The 20764-nt window shown below is 36.6% G+C and overlaps 1 long non-coding RNA gene across 1 annotated transcript; it reads right to left on the bottom strand.

The window, feature by feature from the left end:
- Positions 1 to 349: 349 nt before the first annotated feature.
- Positions 350 to 19839, bottom strand: LOC111548635. The gene is made up of 4 exons (XR_002733485.2): positions 17784 to 19839; positions 6869 to 6907; positions 6128 to 6214; positions 350 to 443 (listed from the first exon to the last, which is right to left on the bottom strand). It is a non-coding gene; the product is annotated as an uncharacterized LOC111548635 (long non-coding RNA).
- Between the last annotated feature and the right edge of the window lie 925 nt (positions 19840 to 20764).

Raw genomic sequence — 20764 nt, 5'->3', positions numbered from 1 at the left:
GAATGTGGCCCAACACAAACTTGTAAACTTTCTTAAAACATCGTGAGACTTTTAAATTTTTTTGCAATTTTTTTTAGCTCATCAGCTATAGTTAGTGTATTTCACGTGCGCCCCGAGACAATTCTTCTTCCAGTGTGGTCTAGGGAAGCCAAAAGATTGGACACTCCTGCATAAATCAACATATTAATAAGGCACATGACAGTTACTTTGAGGATTCTCATTGAGACAGTTCTTCAGGGAACATCTAAGAGGGCATAGGTGACAAATCACAGACACCAACAAGATTTACACAAAGAATTTATTGACCATCTAGGCTGTGCAAGAGACACTTTCGTTTCAAGGCTTACTACATTGCAGGAAGCATGACAACCACAAACTGACTGCTCTTTAATGGTCAAAAATAAACCCCAAACTCACATCTTTGTTTTGTTTTAACCAGGTAGCTGAAAAGCAAAAATGAAAGTTTAGATAAATTTTACTGTGGTAAAAGACACATAACATAAAATATACCATTTTAACAATTTTTAAGTGTACAGTTCAGTGGCATTAATTGCATTCACATTGTAGTGCAACCATCACAACTCTCCATTGCCAGGACTTTTTTCATCTTTCTGAACTGAAACTCCAACTAATAAACAATAACTCCTCCTTCCCTCCACATTCTTGCCCCTAACAATGACCAGTCTGCTTTCTGTCTATGAATTTGCCTAACACAGGTGCCTCACATAAGTGGAATTGTACAGTATTTGTCTTTTTGTGACTAGTTTATTCCACTTAGCATAATGTCTTCAAAGTTCAACCATATGTAGCACGTATCAGAATTTTATTCCTTTTCAAGGTTGAATGATATTCCATTGTATGCATATACCACATTTTGTTTATACATTCATATACCAATGGATATGGGGTGTTTCCATCGTTTGGCTATTGAGAATAAATCTGCAATAAACACTATCATATAAGTAGCTGAGTCCCCAATTTCATTTCTTTGGTTATGCACGTAAGAATGGAATTGCTGGGTCATGTGGCAGTTTTACACTTAACTTTTGAAGGAACCAAACCAAACTGTGTTCCACAATGACTGCACCATTTTAAATGCCTGCTATCAATGTACAAGGGTTTCAATTTCTCTACACCCTTGTAAACATTTATTTTGTGTTTTTAAAATTATAGTCATCTTAGCAGCTGTAAAGTGGTGTCTCGTGGTTTTGATTGGCATTTTTATAATGATTAATAATGTTGAGATTAATGACCAATGTGCTATTTGCAAATCTTCTTTGGAGAAGTGTCTATTCAGGTCCTTTCTCCTTCTTATTTATTGGGTTACATGTTTTGTATTTTTGTTGTTGGGTTCTAGGAGTTATTTATATATTACGGACATTAATCCCATTCCAGATATATGATTTGCAAATATTTTCTCCCGTTCTGTAGTTGTCTTTTACTTTCTTGGTAATGACCTTTGATATACAAATATTTTGATGAAGACAAATTGATCTAATCTTTCTTTTGTTTCTTGTGCTTTTGGTGTCCTGAGTGTCTACTACTGAACTCAAGGTTATAACAGCTTATTCCTATGTTGTCTTCTAAGAGTTTTAAGACTTTATTATTTTAGAGGAGTTTTAGGTTCACAGCAAAATTAGGCGGAAGATACAAAAACTTCCCGTGTGCCTTTTATCCTACGTATGCACAGCCTCCCCCACTATCAAAATCTCTCATGAGAGCTGTTCATACAATTAATGAACCTACCTTGACACCCCGTAGTCATCCCATAACCACCCCAAGTTCACAGTTTACCTTAGAATACAACTCTTGTGTTGCATATTCTACAGGTTTGAACAAACGTATCCATCATTGCCGTATTTCACAGAATCTTTTCACTGCCCTAAAAAAAATCTTCTGTGTCTTAAAAGATTTTATGGTCATCGACCCATGAGTTAACTTTTATGTATCATGTGAGGTAGGGGTCCAACTTCATTCTCTTGCATATAGAAATCCAATTGTCTTTGCACTGTTTGTGGAAAAGACTATTACTTCCCCATTGAATGAACTTGGCATATATGTCAAAAATAAATTGGCCATACTGGGCACGGTGGCTCACACCTGTAATCCCAGCATTTTGGGAGGCCGAGGTGGGCAGATCACGAGGTCAGGAGATTGAGACTATCCTGGCTAACACAGTGAAACCCCGTCTCTACTAAAAATACAAAAAAATTAGCCAACTGTGGTGGTGGGCACCTGTAGTCCCAGCCACTTGGGAGGCTGAGGCAGGAGAATGCTGTGAACCCAGGAGGTGGAGCTTGCAGCAAGCTGAGATCGTGCCAGTGCACTCCAGCCTGGGCGACAGAGCAAGACTTCATCTCAAAAATAAATAAAATAAAATAAAATAAAATAAAATAAAATAAAATAAAATAAAATGGCTATAGATATATGGGTTTATTTCTGAACTCTCATTCTATTACATTGGTTTATATGTTTATACCTAGGCCAGTACCACATTGTTTTGCTTTTTGTAACTTTGTGAGCTTTGAAATCAGGAAGTGTGACTCCTCCAAATTTGTTTTTCTTTTTAAAGATTGTTTTGACTATTCCAGGGCCCTTGCAATTGCCTATGAATTTGAGGATTGACTTTTTCATTTCTGCAGCAACAGCTGTTGGAATTTTGAAAGGGATTTTATTAAATCTGTGTATTGCTTCAGGTAGTATTAACATCTTAACAGTATTAAGTCTTCTAATCTGTGAACACAAAATTTCTTTCCATTTATTTCTTTAATTTCTGTCTTTAATTTCCTACAGCAAAGTTTTATAGTTTTCATTGTACAATTCTTTCACCCCCTTAGTTAAATTTATCTCTAGGTGTTTATTCTTTTAGAAGTTGTTATAAATGGAATTGCTTTATTTTAATTTTCTTTTTTGATTGTTAACTGCTGGCATATAGTATATTATATACTATATATAACATATATTTGTGGTATAACACAAACTGAATTTTTTGTGTTAATCTTATAGCCTGTAATTTTGCTGGATTTGTATTCCTGTCGACTCTTTAGAATTTTCTATATATAGGATCATGTCCTCACAAATAGAGATAGTACTACTTTTTCCTTTTTCATTTGAATGCCTTTTCTTTCTTTTTCTTGTTTAATTTTTCTGGCTAGAACTTATAATGTTGAATAGAAGGAATGAAAGTGGGCATCATTGTCTTGTTAGGAAGAAATTTAAAAAATCTTAACAGAGAAAGCTTCACTATTGAGTATGATGTTAGCTGTGGGTTTTTTTATAATTGCCTTTTATCATATTTAGGCAGCTCCTTTCTATTCCTAGTTTTCTGGGCTTAAAAAAAATCATGAAAGGGGGTTGAAAATGCCTTTTCTGCATCAATTGAGATGAGCATGCATCTTTTCCCTTTGTTCTATTAATTTAATTGATCTGTTATATTGATTTTTAAAAAAATTTTGAGCCACCTTTGCATCCTGGGTTAAATCCTACTGAGTCATGGTGTATAATTCTTTTAATGTGTCATTTGATTTGGTTTGCTAGTATTTTGTTGAAGTTTTGCCTCTCTATTCATATGGGATATTGGTTTATACTTTTCTTCTGATGTCTTTTTCTAGTTTGACATCTGGGTTACGATGGCCTTATAATATAAGTTCCCATAAAAAGTATTCCCTCCTCTATTTCAAGGATGGGAGGAAGAGTTTATAGAGAATTGGTGTTAATTTTTTAAATGTTTAGTATAATTTACCAGTGAAGCCATCTGGTCTTGGACATATCTTTGTTAGGAGGTTTTGAGTACTGATTTAATCTCCTGTTTTATATTTGTTGAGATTTTCTATTTCTTCATGAGTCACTTCAGGTAATTTGTGTGTTTCCAGAAATTCATCAATTTCATCTAGGTTATCTAATTTTTTGGCATACAGTTGTTCATAGTATTCTCTTATAATGTTTTATTTCTGTAAAATCTGTGCTAATGCCTCCACTTCAGTTTCTGATTTTAGTTATCTGTGTCTTCTCTCTTTTTGGTTTGCTACTTTAGCTGAAGACTTGCCAATTTTGTTGCACTTTTTAAACAAGCCAACATTTGGGTTTATTGAGTCTCTACTTTTTTTTTTTGAAACAGACTCGCTCTGTCATCAGGCTGGAGTGCAAAGGCGCCATCTTGGCTCACTGCAACCTCTGCCTCCTGGATTCGAGCGATTCTCCTGCCTTGGCCTCCTGAGTAGCTGGGACTACAGGTGTGCACCACCACACCCAGCTAACTTTGTATTTTTAGTAGAGACAGGGTTTCACCATGTTGGCCAGGATAGTCTCCATCTCTTGACCTTGTGATCCACCCGCCTTGGCCTCCCAAAGTGCTGGGACTACAGGCGCAAGCCACTGTGCCCAGCTTATTTTTTTCATTCTCAATTATATTTATCTCCACTCTAATCTTTATTTCCTTCCTTCTAACTTTACAGAAAGAAGTTTAGTTTTCCTCTTCTTTAGATCCTCAAGGTGTAAAGTTAGGTTTATTGATTTGAAATCTTTCTTCTTTTTAAAGGTAGGCGTTGGCCAGGCACGGTGGCTCACACCTGTAATCCCAGCACTTTGGGAGGCTGAGGCCAGAGGATCACCTGAGGTCAGGAGTTCACGACCAAGCCTGGCCAACATGGTGAAACCCTATCTCTACTAAAAATACAAAAATTAGCTGGGCATGGTGGCGTCCACCTGTGATCCCAGCTACCTAGGAGGCTGAGGCAGGAGAATTGCTTGAACCCAAGAGGCAGAGGTTGCAGTGAGCCGAGATCACAGCACTGCACTCCAGCCTGGGTGACAGAGTGAGACTCCATCTCAAAATAAACAAACAAAAAAATAAAAAACGGTAAGCATTTATAGCTGTAGATTTCCTTGTAAGCATTGCTTTTGTTGCATTCATAAGTTTTGGTATGTAATACTTAAGTTTTTAATCATCTCAGTGTATTTGCTAATTTCCCTTGTGATTATTTCTTTGATTATTGGTTGTTTAAAAGCATGTAATTTAATGTCCACATATTTGTGACTTTTCCATTTTTCCTTCTGTTCCTGGTTTCTGTTCCTGGTTGAAAGATATACTTTATATACTTTCTTTTAAAATTTGTTGAAACTTGTTTTGACTCAACATATGATCCATCCTGGAAAATGTTCCACCAGCATTTCGGAAGAATCGTATTCCGTTTCTGTTGGGTGGAATTGGGTGGAATGCTCTGTACATGTTGAGAAGATCTAATTGTTTATTATGTTGTTCAAGTTCTGTTTATCTTTTGCCAAGTTGTTCTATCTATTCCTGAAAGTGGGTATTAAAATCTCCAACTATTATTATAGAACTCTGTCCCCCTTCAATTCCATTAGTTTGCGTCATATATTTTGAGGCCCTGTTTTTTATGCATATATGTTTATAATTGCTATATCTTTTTAAATGAATTTATGCCTACACTTTTCCCAATACAAGTCTTGCTATCAAGTGTTTTCATCTCTGCTAATGTTCTTGGTTCTTGAATTTTCATTATTGAGTGCAATTGAGCATCTTTTTACAAGATTAAAAGTCATTTTTTTCCTTTTCCTATAAACTTAAGGCTCACAGCCTTAGCTCATTTTTTATTTTAAAATTATTGTTACACATAACAATTATTTTATGCTATTGTTATAATAATATAATTACGTTATCTTAATTTACTAGAAAAGTTACTTCTTAATTCCAATGTACTTTGTAAATATTCATTTCCCAGTATGCCATTTGTTCCTTGACTTGTTCATAATGGCTTTTGCCATGCAGAAATACTTGACTTTCATGTATCTGAATTTATAAAAGTTTTCTGAGTTGTATAATAGCCAATGATTCTTCATTCAAAGGGCGTTTTGAAACATTTTTCCTTAAATAATTTTAGTACTTTTCTCATTTCTTTTTTTCATTTTTTTTTTTTTTTACCTATTATTAATTTCTTCAGAATGTATGCTGATACAGAGTGTAAGGGAGGGATCTATATTTACTCACCTTTCTGGGTGGCTTTCTAGTTATCCCAAACTATATAGTGACAAGTATAATCAATTAGCTTTGATGTGATCTAATTGTGAAAACAATGTGTTGTATCTGCTGAAGCCAACTTCCACTTACCAGAGAATTTTCTAATGCAAGACAATGCAGCTGGTCCTGTATTTTGTTTCCAAATCTGTCCTTAGTAGAAAAGACATCTAAGGGTTCCTAGGTCAGCAAGGCAGATAATTTGTCAACAAGTCAATATTCCTGTATATTCCATTTAACCTTCTGTTCCAGGCTGGGAAATGGGCTCGCTATGACCTGGACTTTACCTGCACTTCATTTCAATGACTGTATCTTTTCACAGCTTTCAGTGGGCCACTGCCTAGAAAACCTGTTAGGTGCCATTAGGTTTGCTTCTTTTTTCTAATGAATGAGGAATGCAGCCCTATCGTAATCTGCTGTGAGACCACCCCAAGATCAACCATTGATCCACTGAGTTGTATCTCTGTTTTCTATTCCTATTATGATGTGCTACCCATCTAGAAGAAAATATTTTCAAATCACATACCTGATAACGAACTTGTATCTGCTATATATAAAGAACTCTTAAAGTCCATTTATAAGAAAACAAACAACCATTAAAAATGGTAAGTTTTTACAGACATTTGAACAAAGACGATCATATGAATGGCAAATAAGCACAGAAAAAGATATTCAACATTTTATGTCATTGGGGAATAAGACACCACTTGATACTAATTAGGATATCTCAAATTACAGATGCTGACCAAGCCAAGTATTGGTGAGGATGCAGAATAGCTGGAACTCTCACTAATTACTGGAGGGAATGTAAGTTAAACATAGTCAAATACAAACCTGCTACATGATCCAGGCATTGAACTTCTAGTTATTTACCTAAGAGAAACAAAAGCATAAAATGTGGACATAAATATATATGGCAACTTTATGTGTAATCACCATAAATTAGAAACTACTTAAATGTCCATTAACAACTGCATGGATAAATAAATTGTAGTATGTCCATACACATACAAAGGAGTATTCATACTGCTCTACCATAAAAATGAATTAAGTATTAATGCATGCAGCAACATGAATAAATCTCAAAATAACTATGCTGTGTAAAAGCAGGCAGACAAAAAGAGTGAATAAAGTACATTATTCCATTTATATAAACTCCAGAAAATACAAAATACTCAAGAGTTGGTATGGAGTCAGCTGGGTACAATGGCTCATGCCTGTAATCCCAGTACTTTGGGAGGCCCAGGTGGATGGATCACTTGAGCTTAGGAGTTCCAGACTAGCCTGGGCAACATGGTGAAAACCTGTCTCTACTAAAAATACCAAAAAAAATTAGCTGGGCATGGTGGCACATGGCTGTAATCCCATCTACTTGAGTGACTGAGGCAGGAGAATCACTTGAACCCAGGAGGCAGAGGCTGCAGTGCCTAGAGACCGTGCCATTGTACTCCAGCCTGGGCAACAGAGTGAGATCCCATCTCAAAAAAAAAAAAAAAAAAAAAAGAGTTGGTACTGAGTCTGTATGCAGTGGGGGAGCCACTGGAAGGTGTTGCCCATGGTGCTATGTTTTAGAGCTCTCTGGAATTAAATGTAAAACTGCATTCATAAACTGATTATTTCTGGGGAAAAAATTTCAACATATCACTCCTTGGGAAGGCTAGAATGAACTCTGTGGTACTGGTGGTACTGTATTAGAGTTGGAGACATCAACATGAATTCAGGTTAACTTAATACAGATGGATAGAATATAGAATATTCTATAGAATATTTTTAGCCATGTGTGTCCGTGAGTTTATATACAATGTACATCCTAGGTCTGCCCAATGAGAGGGCCTTGAGTCAGTGAGCCACCAGTGGCAGCGGGCACCCCCAGTGCCAAGGTCTTAATTTCTAATCATTCTTCAACAAAAGGAGCCAGGGTTCCTTGGAGAACTGGCTGACTGTGGGACTGACAGGGAAAATACAAGATAGAACCGGAGAGTCTTGCAATGCCAGCAAGAAAAGAAGTGCCAAGAAACAAAGCAATTGGGATGTGAACAAGGGACACAGGAGCCAACTTGGAAGAGCTCCCACCAGCCAAAGCTGAAACCATTTGAACAAGAAAATAGAGAACATAGCATTGAATTATAACCCAAAGTGTAAAATAAACATCACGAGTCTATACTAACATAAACTGCATAAACAAATATGTAAGTAGACGAGAACAGACAAATCTTTCTTATGGAAGGATTACAAATAACTTGTGTAATGCCTTGCCCTCCAGGAGATGCACTTCGTCCTCCCTCCCCGCCTCTGCCCACTCGTGCATGTGGGGCTTTGCTGGATGACTTGGTCCCAAAGTGCAGAGCATGCCACATTCTGTTTCCTCATTTATTCATCAATGTGCCTTTGGGTTATTTCTATTCTTGACTAATTTTGAGTGATACGGCTAAAAACATGGTTATAAAAATATCTGTTTGTGTCGTTGCTTCCAATCCTTTTGTATGTCTATGCAGAAGCAGAATTTCTGTATCATACGGTAATGTTATGTGTAATTTTTTGAGGAACTGCCACGCTGTTTCCCACAGCGGCTGCATCATTTTATATTCCCACCGGCGAAGCACAAGAATCCCCATTTTTCTGCATCCTTGTCAACACCTGTTTTTGTTTTCTATTGCTTTTATATTTTTTATAATAGCCATCATAATGAGTGGGAAATAGTGTTTCTTTGTGGTTTTCAAGTGAAATTCTCTAATGATTAGCGATGTTGAGCATCTTTTTTTGTGCTTATCAACCATCTGCATATCTTCTTTGGAGAAATGTCTGTTTAGTCCTTGGCTCATTTTAAAATGGAGTTGTGTGATTTTTGTTAATGTTCTTTATATAGTCTGGGTATTAAACCCCATTAGATATGCAAATATTTTCTCTCATTAAATGAGTTGCCCTTTTAACTGTGGTTATAGTGTTTTCTGGGCAAACATTTTTTTAATTTTGATGAAGTACAATTTGTCTATTTTTTTCTTTTGTTGCCCACGACTTTGGTGTCATATCTAAGAAATATTTACCAAATCCAATGTCATGAAATCTTTCCCATATGTTTTCTTAATTTTATAGTTTCAGCTTTTATGTTTAGGTCTTTGATTCGTTTTGAGTTAATTTTTGCCATGGTGTTAGGTAAGGGTGCAACTTCTTTTTTTTTACAATACGGATGTTCATGGTCCCAGCACCATTTGTTGAAAAGATTTATTTTCCCCTTGAATGCTTTTGGCATCCATGACAAAAATCATATGTCTGTATGTATGAGGGTTTGTTTCTGGGCTTTCTGTTATACTCCATGGGTCTCTATGTCAGTTTTTATGTCACTACCACATTGTATTGATTACCCGTGGCTTTGTGGTAAGTTTTGAAATCAGGAAGTGTGAATGCTCCAACTTGATATTTATTTTTTTTAAGATTTTTGTTGACTATTCAGGGTTCCTTAAGTTCTGTATGAACTGTAGGAGTTTTCTATTTCTCAACATAAAACAATGTTAGGATTTTGATGGAGGTGTCATGAAATCTGTGGATTATCACTTGGGGGGTAGTATTGATACCTTAACAATATTAAGTCACAATCCATAAATATGGGATGTCTTTCCATTTATTTGTCCCCAATTTATTTTCAACAAAGCTTTATAGTTTTTGGTGTACACATCTTTCACCTCCTTGGTTAATTCCTAAAGATTTTATTCTTTTTTAAACGCTATTATAAATGGAATTTTTAAGTATTAATTTTGAATTGTTCATTGTAAGTGTTTAGAAAAGCAAATAATTTTTGTGGTTGATTTTGCATTCTGCAACTTTACTGAATTTTTATATTAGTTGTGTGTGTGTGTGTATAATCTTTCAGGTTTTATGTGATATAAGATCATATCATCTACAAATAGAAAGAATTTTACCTATTCCTCTCCAAATTAAATGCTTTTTATTTCTTTTTCCTGCCTAAGTTCTGTGGCTATGCTATGGACTAAGTGTTGTATCCTCCCTAAATGCATTTGTTGAAGCCCTAATCTGAATTGAGATAGTAATTAGAGGTGTTGCTTATCCATGAAAAAGAGTTAAACTTTGTCAAATGCTTTTTCTGCATCAACGGAAATTATTGATGATGAAGAAGAAGATAACTTACTACTTACTTCTATTCTCTATTTCCTTCATTCTGTTAATGTCATGTATTACATGATTGATTGCCATATGTTGAAGCATCTTTGCATTGCAGGACAAAGTTCCATTTGCTCACTGTGTACAATCCTTGCAATATGCTGCTGAATTTGGTTTGGTAGTATTTTCTTGATGATTTTTACATCAATATTTATAATGGATATTCATCTATAGCTTTTTTGTCATGTTCTTGCCTGGTTTTGGTATCAGAGCAATGCTGTCTTCTGAATAAGTTAGGAAGTGTTTCTTGCTCCTGAATTTTTTGAAAGAGTCAGGAAAGGATTGGTGTTTTTTCTCCTTTTAATATTTGGTAGAATATATCAGTAAATCCATCTGGTCCTGGGCTTTTATTTTATTTGAAGTTATTTTTTTTTATTATTATTGATTCAATCTTCTCACAAGTTATAGGTCTACTAAAATGTTTTATTTATTTATTTCTTTTTTTTTTTTCCAGAGACGCAGTCTTGTTCTGTTGCTCAGGCTGGAGTGCAGCGGCGCCATCTCGGCTCACTGCAACCTCTGCCTCCCGGGGTCAAGCAATTTTCCTGCCTCTGCCTCCAGAGTAGCTGGGATTACAGGCACCTGCCACCACGCCCGGCTAATTTTTGTATTTTTAGTAGAGACAAGGTTTCACCATATTGGCCAGGCTGGTCTGGAACTCCTGACCTCAGGTGATCCGCCTGCCTCGGCCTCCCAAAAAATGTGTTATTTCTTTATGACTCAGTCTTGGTAGATTTTGTGTCTCTAGAATTTTGGCCATTTTGTCTAGGTTATCTAATTTATTGGCATACAATTATTCATGGTACTCTCTTATAATCCTTCATATTTCTGAAAAATTGGTAGTAATGTCTCCACTTTCATTTCTGATTTTAGTAATCTGAGTCGTTTCTCTTTTTGTCTTAGTCAATCTTGCTAAAGTTTCTCAATTTTGTTGATCTTTTTGAAGAACCAACTTTTGGCTTCACTGAGTTTCTCTATTGTTTTTCTATTCTCTATTTCATTTATCTCTGCTCTAATCTTTATGATTTCCTTCCTTCTGCAGCTTTGGGGTTAGTTTGTTCTTCTTTTTCAAGTTCCTTAAAGTGTAAATTTAGGTTGTTGATTTGAGATCTTTCTTCTTTTTTAATGTAAGCATTTACAGCTTTAAATTTCCCTCGTAGCAGTGTTTTCACTGCATCCTATAAATTTGGGTATATTGTTTTAATTTTCACTTATCTATAAGTAATTTCTAATTTCCCTTGTGATATCTTCTTTGATCCATTGATTGTGTAAGAACATGTTAATTATCACGTATTGTGAATTTTTCAGTTTTCTCTCTTTTTGTTATTGATTTCTAACTTCAACTTGCTATATTCAGAGAAGATACTTTCATAAAAATAATATCAATCTTTTAAAAATGTATAGACACTAGTTTTGTAGCCTAACATATGTTCCATACTAGAGAATGTCCCATCTGCCTTTGAGAAGAATATGTATTCTGTTTTTGTGGGGTGGCACGTTGTATATATGTCTGTTGGATGTAGTTGATTTATTGTGTTTTTCAAGTCCTCTATTTCCTTGCTTATTTTCTGTCTGTTTGTTCTATTGATTATGGAAGTCTGCAACTATCATTGTAGAACTGTCCATTTCTTTCTTTACTTCTGTCCATATTTGTGTCATGTATTTCATGGGTCTGTTATTAGGTGTGTAAATGTTTATGACTGTTACATTACCTTGCTATGTTAAAACTTTTATTACTATCTAATATCCTTCCTTGTCTGTTTTCAACATTTTTTTTAACTTAACTCTATTTTGTGTAATTTTTCTATCCCTTCCCCAGCTCTTCTATCATCCTTTTACTTTCAACCTTTTTGTGTCTTTGGATCTAAAGTGAGTCTCTTGTAGACAGCACATAGTTGAATTATTTTTAAAAATTTATTCATCAATTTCTGTCTTTTTGTTTAATAATTGAATTCATTTATATTTAAAATATTCATTAGTAAGGAGAAACTTATTTCTGCCATTTTGCTATTTGTTTTCCATTTTGCCTTTTGTTTTCATCTTTTACATGACTGTCTTACTTTGTGTTTGATTTTTTGTAGTGAAACATTTTAATTGCTTTCTCATTTCTTTTGGTGTATATGTTATAACTATTTTCTTTGTGGTTTCCATGGGATTTACATTTAACATCTCATATTTATAACAGTCTGATTTGAACTCACACAAGCTTACATTTCTGTCTTTACCTTTTAATTATTGACGTCATAAATTACACATGATCAAAAACAATGACTAAAAATTGTTTCTCTATGTATTTGTCTTTTAAATCAGAAAATAAAAGGGGAGTTACAACACAAAATTACAATTATATTAACTTTTATAATTGCCCATGTAAATCCTCTATTGGCTGTCTTTATTTCTTCATATGGCTTTGAGTTTCTGTCTAGCATCCTTTCATTTCAACCTGAAAATCTTCCTTTGGCATGTTTTACATTTATAGCTACGATATATTTAAATCTCTTTCTTTCTCTCTTCTTCTTGAACTGACACAACACATATGTTTGTCTGCTTGACAGTATCCCAGGGGTCCCTTGGACTCTGTTTACTTTTCTTCAGTCTTTTTCTGTTTCTCTGACTCAGTATTTCCATTGTCCTATCTTCAAGTCTGCTGATTCTTTCTTCTGCCTGCTCAAATCTGCTTTGGAAACTAAAGAGTTTCAAAACTTCACCAAAGTGAATTTTATATTTGTTATTGTACTTTTCAGCTCCATCATTTCTGTTTTCTGTCTTTACTGATATTTCTATTTGTTCATACCTAATTTTCATGAATCTGTCCACGTATTTGTCCACATATTAGCTCTTAGAGCATCTTTAAGACAGCTGTTTTAAAGTCTTTGTGTAGTAAGTCTGACACCTGGTCCTCCTCAGGTATGGTTTCTGTCCATTTAGTTTGTTACTCTGAATAGGCAACTATTTCCTGTTTCTTTGTATGCTTTGTAATTTTTGTTATTGTCATTGTTGAAAACTGGACATTTGGAGCTTACAAATGTAGCTCCAAAGCTACAAGAGTAGCTTTGGAAATCAAATTACCTCTGTTTACCAGAGTTTGCTGTTTTTAAATATACATATATATTCTATACTGGGGATCAGCCTGAGATGTAAACTTAGGATACTTCAGGTCTTTTCTGAGTCTGTATCTTTCCCTAGACATGCATACTGACTTTCTAAATTTCCTCATATAAGCAATTTCTTTTGAATGTCCTAATCCTTAAATCTCAGCCAAGCCTCTTTCTGGAAGCTAGACACCTTCAAATAGACTCCAGAGTTCCAAAACTCATTACATCAGTCAGTTCTGGCATTCCTCTGTAGGTATGTGTGCATATATGTATATATACATATGTATAGATATATGTAATATGCACACTCAGACTGAAGATGAGCCCTTAAAAGTGGAAGACAGTGAAAGAAGAGTGGGTCAGAGTGATGCAATGTGTGAAGGATTCAAGCCACCATTGTTTGAAGATGGAGGGAAGGGGCCATGATCAAGGAATCCTGTGACCTCTGGCCTCAATTTACAGCAAATGAGAAAACATGGGCCTATGTTCTACAGATGCAAGGAACTGAATTCTTCCAACAAATCATATGAGGAGGAAAAGTTCTCCCCTACAATCTCCAGAAAGGAATGCAGTGTGCTGAAGCTTTGATTTTAGTCCAACAAAACCCATGTCTGATTTTTTTTTTCTTTTTTCTTTCTTTTTTTTTTTTTTTTTTTTGAGACGGAGTCTCACTCCGTAACCCAGATTGGAGTGCAGTAGTGCAATCTCGGCTCACGGCAACCTCTGCCTCTGAGTTCAAGTGATTCTCCTGGCTCAGCCTCCCAAGTAGGTGGGATTACAGGCGTGCACCGCCACACATGGCTAATTTTGTATTTTCAGTAGAGATGAGGTTTCACCACTTTTGGCCAGGCTGATCTCAAACTCCTGACCTCAGGCGATATGCCTGCATTGGCCTCCCAAAGTGCTGGAATTACAGGGGTGAGCCACTGCACCCAGCCCATGTCTGACTTCCGACAGATGTTACAGATGTTACAGTTACAGAACTGTAAGCTAATAAATTTGTGTTGTTTTACACCATTAAAATTGTGGTAATTTGTTATAGTGGTAATAGAAAACTAACACATACATCCAGTATTATTCTAGTAAATTCAATTTCTTTCTGCTAAAACCAAAAGAATCTTTGGTTATTTAAGAATTTAAGATTAAATCCATATATTCCCTGAATTAGAAAGAAAATGTGTTTTCCTAAAACCTGTGATATGCCCAGTGTTATCTTTCCTTTGTTAGTCCATAATCTATGAAGACAAAGACATTTCTACACTGCCATTGATTTTTCTTCAGAACTAGATCTTAAGTTTTGTTTTGTGTTGTTATTGTTGTTGCTTCCTCTACCAACTTGGATAAACTCAGCCAAGCAAAGACAAATAGTTAGCAGATGTTCTTCTTTTAGCAGAATTAGAATTACAACAGTTAAGAAATATAGGTATATGAAATAAAAACAAAAAGTTCTCACCTGTGATTCTGCTAATCGGTTTAATCTATGGGAGCTTTAATGATGCTATTAAGAATTAAAATAACTTTATTATTTGTTTTAAAAGTAATGATTAGGATTTTGGGTAGGGTTGTTCTGTGATTATCTCTAGTGGAATATATCATAGTGAATGAGTGTGCATAAAAAATATGGAGGGAGTTCACGTAGCAGAGTAGTAGTCAAGTGTTCTCCTCCGAAGCCACACTACCTGAGTGAAAATACCACTCTTTCCACTTACTTAGCACATCACTTTGAAGGCTAACCCTCTCTTCAGTTTTTGACCCATTGAAATGAGGATAAATACAGTACCTGATTTATAGAACTGTAAGTATTAAATGAGTTAATATATTTAAATTACTTAGATGAGTTCTGGCCCATAGAAAATGCTTAATATACTCTATTATTATCATAATAAAAATTAGTATTACTATTCAATAAATATTAAGAACATTTAAAGTGGATATTTCAAGTATTTTCAATGGGCTGATTCACTATTCTGAATTGTCAAGACTATTTTATTTTACCTTCAGATATCAAGCAACGTCGTTGCCAAAACAGTTGATTTCTTACTGGTTAGGATGCTTTTCACTACAACATAAAACTCAGCTAAATGTGACTTAAGCCATAATGATATTTATTGTTTACCCAACAATTACAGTTTCTTTGTCTTCCATACAAATTTTAGAACAAGCTTATCGATTTCTACAAACAATCCTTCAGGGATTGTAACTGGGACAGCACTGAATCCACAGATCAACTTGGGGGAAAACTGGCACTTTAGAAATATTGAGTCTTTCAATCCATGAACATGACATACGTAGTGTACATCCATTTATTTAGATCTTTGATTTCTCATCTCAGTGTTTTATTATTTCCAAACATACAGACCTCATATAAACTCTATTAGGTTTATATCTAAGTATTTTCTGTTTATTGGTGCAATTGTAAATAATACAGTTTTTTAAATTTCAATTATTACTTTTTATTGGTATTATATAATAAAACTACTGATATTTTAGCATTGACCTTGTATCCTCTGGCCTTATTAAATTCATTTGCTAGTTCTAGCCATTTTTATGTATTATTTGAGATTTTCTAAGTAGGTAATCATGTCATATGCAAACAGAGATAGTTTTATCTCTTTCTTTCAATGAGTATTCTCTTCCCCACCTCACTTTAATGTTTTGGCTAGGATCTCTAATACGAGGTTGAACAGGGTTGGTGAAAGTGGGCATCCTTGTCTTGTTCCTGATCATAAGGGGAAAACATTTAGTTTCTCACCATTAAGTGTGATGTTGGCAAATTTTTGGTAGACGCTCACTTGGAGGAAGTTCCCTCATATTCCTAGTTTGCTGAGAGTTTTTATCAAAAATGGATTTTGGATTTTGTCAAGTGGTTTTTCTGAATCTAGTCAAATGATAATTTATTTTCTGTACTCTATTGATATGATGAATTACATTGTTTAATTTTCTAATATTTGAACCAGCATTGCATTCATGGAATAAATTCCACTTGGTCATGATTTATTATAATTTAATATATTGTTTATTTGACTTGCTAATCCTTTGTTGAGAATTTTTGCACATATATTAATGATGGGAATCGGCCTGTAGATTTCTCATCTTGTAGTGTTTTCATCTGGTTTTGGCACCAAAGCAATGCTAACTTCACAGAATGAATGGATCACTGTTCTCTCTCAATTATCTGAAAGCTTTGAAAAGGAATAAAATTCTGATACACGAGTGAACCTTGAAAGCATTACACTAAGTGAAAGAAAATTATTATGCTAAGTTTGTGTAAAATTGGCACTCTTTCTTAAATGTTTGGTAAATCTGCCTGTGAAGCTATCTGAGCCTGGAGATTTTTATGAACTCTTTTAAAAATATTATTTTAAAAATTGTAAAACATATATGTAATATAATATAAAATTTACCATTTTCACTATTTTTTTTATTTTTATTTTTTTTGAGACGGAGTCTTGCTTTGTTGCCCAGACTGGAGTGCAGTGGTGTGATCTCGGCTCACTGCAACTTCCACCTCCTGGGTTCAAGTGATTCTCCTGCCTCAGCCTCCCAAGTAACTGGGATTATAGGCGCCCGTCACCACACCCAGCTAATTTTTGTATTTTTAGTAGAGATGGGGTTTCACCATGTTGGCCAGGCTGATCTCAAGCTCCTGACCTTAAATAATCCACTTGCTTCAGCCTCCCAAACTGCTAGGATTACAGGTGTGAGTCACGGCACCTAGCCCATTTTAACTACTTTTAGATGTCCAATTCGGTGGCATCAAGTACGTTCACAATACATGCAACCGTAAGCACCATCCATTTCTATAACTTTTTATCACCCCGAATATAATAATTCCTCACTTTTACCTTCCCCAAGCTCCTCGTAACCTCTATTCTACTTCTGTCTATATGAGTTTGACAACTCTCGGTACCTCTTGGATAATTACTGTGGAATTATACACTAGTTTTCCTTTTGTTCTAGCTTATTTTACTTAGCATAATGTTTTCAAGATTCATTCAAGTATCAGAACTTCATTAGTTTTTAAAGCTGATTAATATTCCATTGCATGCATAAGCCATGTTTTGTCTATCTGTTCATCTGTTGATAGACATTTGGATTGCTTCCATCTTTTTCTCCCAGGAAATTTGGCCTGAAGTATCTTTTTGAGTTCCTGCCTTTAATTTTGTTGTGATATACTGAGGTATACAGTATCTATCCCTGGAAATGGTTATAACTCTTCTTCTAGGTAGTTTATTTGGGAACTTGACTCAATTTGGTCAGGAGTTGAGTTCAGCTGGGTTTCTGTTGCTGCTCTGGTTCACTTCAGTGTACCACTGGCTTCAGCGGTCTCTGGTGTTACTTTGTGCTTAGGTCCTGGAGCGTTTTCCTCAATGTTCCTGCTTCATCCTCAGCTTTGGCCTCCCTGGTACTCCTGCACCACAGACATTTTCTCTCTCTGTGCTCTTGCCACCTCCCACGGGTAGACTGTTTCTTCTTACCTGCTACGAACAATCCTTGTGGTGGGAAGCAGGAGAATTCTGTGTCGTCCTGGTCCAGCCTCAGCTTCAGGCAGGCCCTGTGTGTCTGGGACTTCAGGGTTGGGGTTTCCACTCCTTCCCTTGGAGCTGAATTCTCCTGCATATCTTTGGCAGGGCTTGTGTGCCTAGGGTTGTCAGGTAAAATACAGGATTCCCACTTAAATTTAAATTTCATGTAAACAATGAAGTTTGTTAACATCACTATGTCCCAAATATTGGAATATACTTATAGTAAAAATTATTTATTGTTCTACGAAATTCAAATTTCACGTATTTTTATTTGCGAAATCTGGTAACCCTAGATGTTTGGTGTTTTCTACCCTCCCCCAGTAGTAGGAGGCCCAGTAGGGCTCTGGGACCAGGATTGTTTTCTTCTCTTCCCCAAAGGTTAGAGGGTTTCTTGAAAAAATTCTTCCTCAGACATATGCATGTTCGTTCGCCTGTGCCCTGGGACTGACTGACTGTTTCCTGCTCCTCAAAGTAAATTAGAGCTTTAGTTCCACAGAAGAGAGGGTCTGGGTGGGACTCACGAGTATCCCGCAGTGACAGCGCTTTCCCAGTCCACGTCTGCACCACCGTGAGGCTCTTTCTAATCCTCCAGCTGCAGCCCTGAAATCTCTCTCACGAGAATCTGGTGGAAGGCTGTAGAGAGAACCTGGATGTGGCTTTCTCTCGTGCTAGCTCATTCTTGGTTTCTAGAAATCTGTCTTGAAGGTTTATCTTCTTACCTACTTGTATGGTAGCTGGGGTTCTGTTTCTCCCATTCACCACTGGTAGACAAACGCTCAAATCCTTTCTACCCTTGGAAGGAATTGTCTTTTTTTGGATTTGGAACTATTTGGTTACCCTATGACCTCAGGTGTTTGCTGAGCTCAGGAGAAGTTATAATTCTATGGTATATCTAGTTTCTACTTGTTAGAGTGGGGGCAATACTCTTGCCTTTCTGTATATTTTCAACTCCTCATCTGTCTTTCTTTATGAGTGGAAATCTCAATAAAGACATCACAAAACAGAGCTTTAAATGTATGCGTTAAAATCTTCTTTAATTGGTCTTGCAAAGCACATAGGTTCCTCTGTTGTAATAAATAATAAAGATAGTGCCTTATCTTTAATATTCTCTAAATATAGGTTAGGGACATTATTTGACCAACAGTGTAACTGCAAGGATGTTATTGCAAGGAACTTTCAGGAGGACTGAGAGCCATCTCTCTATGAGGTTGTCTCTCTTTCAAACTGTTTCATTCCTAAGGCTACCTGCTGAGCACAACTGGGGTTGCCAGAACTACCAAACTACTGGAAATGAGGTGCATGATAAAATAAATTATTTCAAGTTAAGATCTCACAAAACCATCTTTGAGGTTACTTATTTAGCACACATTGACTTTTAAAAATTATCTTTACAATTTAGGACATTGCATAGTTCACTTCCTCAATATCCGTTGCCTATTTAAGCTGACAAATTTGAAATGATAGATTAGAAGGAGGCCTACCGCATGACATGTATAATTCACTCTGCCAGTCAAATTTAAGGGTCGTTGCCTTCATCTGGCCTTTATGCCTAGCACTACCTTCCACTGCTGACAACAGGACTGGAAGTGGCTCTCAGAGAGGCTGCCTATGAGGCTGGAGGCTGAAGTTCAAGATGCAGGTGTGGGCAGAGTGCGTTTCCTCTGAGGCTTCTGTCCTTGGCTCATTCTCCCTGTGTCCTCACATGTGTCTCTGTGTCCTCACCTCTTCTTCTTGTAAGGACATTAGTCAGATTAGTCAGATTGGATCCAGGCCACCCTGATGGCCTCATTTGACCTGACTTACCAGAGGTAGCCATCACCGTCATACAGGTTTTCAGGTGGGAGCCTCAGTATCTACCATGTCCACGTTGATTTTGCATTCGGCACTCCATCCCTTTTTTTGTTTTTGAGACGGAGTCTCGCTCTGTAGCCCAGGCTGGAGTGCAGTGGCGCGATCTTGGCTCACTGCAAGCTCTGCCTCCCAGGTTCACGCCATTCTCCTGCTTCAGTCTCCTGAGACTACAGGTGCCTGCCACTACACCTGGCTAATTTTTTTTTTTTTTTTGTATTTTTAGTAGAGACGGGGTTTCACTGTGTTAACCAGGATGGTCTCAATCTCCTGACTTCGTGATCTGTCCGCCTCAGCCTCCTAAAGTGCTGGGATTACAGGCTGAGCCACCGCGCCTGGCCTCAGCACTCCATCCTCTTTAGCCACCTTTGTTTCAGTTTTGTGACTCCATCAGCTCTTCCAGGAAGACTCCATCTTACTCATCCTTCACTCTGACCTTTTTATCTTCCAGTGCTTATTTAAGTATTTTTTGCAAAATTAGAACTCAGCTGCTTTTAAAATTATTAAAATAACATGCTTATAGCGATGACCTCCTCATGGTGGCATGTGCTTTCACTGCTCCCAAAGGTGGGACAAGTGACCATTTTTAGAGTGATCAAAATCTTGTGATTTTGCTGTAAGATACTTAACAAAATTTAAGTTGTTGTTGGGTTTGCTGTGTTTTCTCATGGGATTTGGCTCTGTCTTTTCTGCTTGGGTAACCCAGAGGCACTCAGGTGTCTGGGCAGCAATCATCATTTTCCCACTGAACAGGTTCCTCCTCCTCTGCTCCCAGCCTTTGGGAAGGGCAACGCCATCCATGAAGTTCCCTAAGCCAGGAACCCAGAGGCACCCTTTGCGTCTTCCTCCTCCCCACTTCCCAAATCCAGTGAGTTTCAAGTCCTGCACATCTCATAGTCTGTGGCTTCTCCCACCAGCACCCTTCAGTCCCTGCTTCCCCACGGCCCATCTTTGGTTAAGGTCCTCCTTATTTTTCACCTGGCTTTCTGCAAGTCTTCTAACTGATCGCCCCGCCTTCAGTCTTACTAGCAGTCTTACTGCTAGAATATGACATGCTCTAAACTGCCCTCAAGATGTTCAATCTA

Source organism: Piliocolobus tephrosceles, chromosome 5 (assembly GCF_002776525.5).
Source record: "Piliocolobus tephrosceles isolate RC106 chromosome 5, ASM277652v3, whole genome shotgun sequence".
Classification (NCBI taxonomy): Eukaryota; Metazoa; Chordata; class Mammalia; order Primates; family Cercopithecidae; genus Piliocolobus; species Piliocolobus tephrosceles.
This window is presented reverse-complemented; position numbering and strand designations above follow the sequence as displayed.